Here is a 1,401-nt window from a genome sequence, read left to right on the forward strand (position 1 = left end):
CGAAAGGGCCACGACCCTTTATCGTCAGCAGCATGCGAGACCAAAAGCGGGAGCGAGGTTGCCTTGATAGCAGCGGGCACGTAACATGCCAGCGCCACGAGGCAACGCCGCAAGCGCTATTTGGCCGCAGTGGCACACCCAAAGGGCGTCCGCCGCGAGGCAACAATTATCCGAAGCACCACTTCCCATAGGTTGGGTACTAGGATGCAAGCACTCTTAATCCAGCGATTCGAAGCCACACGAGGGACGGGACACGGCGCCGGTAGTCGGCCGCAGTACAACGGGGGATCTACCGGCAGACACGGGTCCAAAGCTACTCATGCGCTTAGTAGCCAACAAGCGGTCAAACCAACCAAGCCTCCGCCCATGCAGAGCACGAGAGGATCACTTGCACGAAGGCGTCCTGCAAGGCCAAATCACGCGTGTGTCACACCCGCAGCAATAAAGTTACGGATGCAACGCTTTTCCGAAGGCAACTTAATCGGGACGTCGGTGCAACGTTGTCCAATGGTCTTATCATGCACAAAACGGGCTACTTCCATGTTTCCCGCGCTGCATTATGCTGTTGGGTCAGAATTTCACTTGAGACGTAGAGGGGACCGGGACAGCGATGACGTTGCCCCCGAGGGGCAACGGTTTTCCGGAGGCGACATTCGAGGGACACCGTTGCGACTATTTATCGTCGGTCGGATCGTGTACGAAACGGGGTACTTTCCTGTTTCCCGAGCCACGTTCGGCTGTAGGGCTTGGATTTCTCACAAGACGTACACGGGACCGGGCCAGCACCTTCGTGATGGCATAACGACGGGACATCCGAGGCAATGTTGGGAAAGGATGGGCGTAGGAGAAAACGGGTGTTTTTCCTAAGAATAACCACCCGTGTTCCGTACGGCTACCAGGAAGGACCCCTCCTCCCTACTATACCCGAGGGTTTTAGCCCCCCTTGGGACCCCTGCCCTTCAGTTTGTGAAGGAGGGGTACACTTTTTTGAAACGCTGCCATGGCAGCGTTTTTCTGCCATGAGACATGTTTTCGCTGCCATGGCACCATTTCTTGACCATCATTTGCTAGTTTTGATCCGGTTTCCATGGCGTATGGGCCTTTTTTCTCCCGGACCTCTCGTACTCGTTCACGTGTCCGTGTACGTGCGTGTGCCTCGTACGTAGTTTTGCCCAGTTTCCCATGGCGCGCGTCCGTTTCCGTCCATGATGGGCGTCGGCTAGTTTTTTCCCGTGTCCACGTACAGCCCGTTCACGGGTCCGTGTACGTGTGTGTGCCTCGTACGTGGTTTTGCCCAGTTTTCCATGCCGCGCGTCCCGTTCCGTCCACGTCGGGCGTCAGCCGTTTTTTTCCCGCGTCAGCGTACAGCCCATTCATGGTTCCGTGTAAGGGTCCGTGTAC

Source organism: Triticum aestivum, chromosome 1B, assembly GCF_018294505.1.
Source record: "Triticum aestivum cultivar Chinese Spring chromosome 1B, IWGSC CS RefSeq v2.1, whole genome shotgun sequence".
In the NCBI taxonomy this organism is placed as follows: Eukaryota; Viridiplantae; Streptophyta; class Magnoliopsida; order Poales; family Poaceae; genus Triticum; species Triticum aestivum.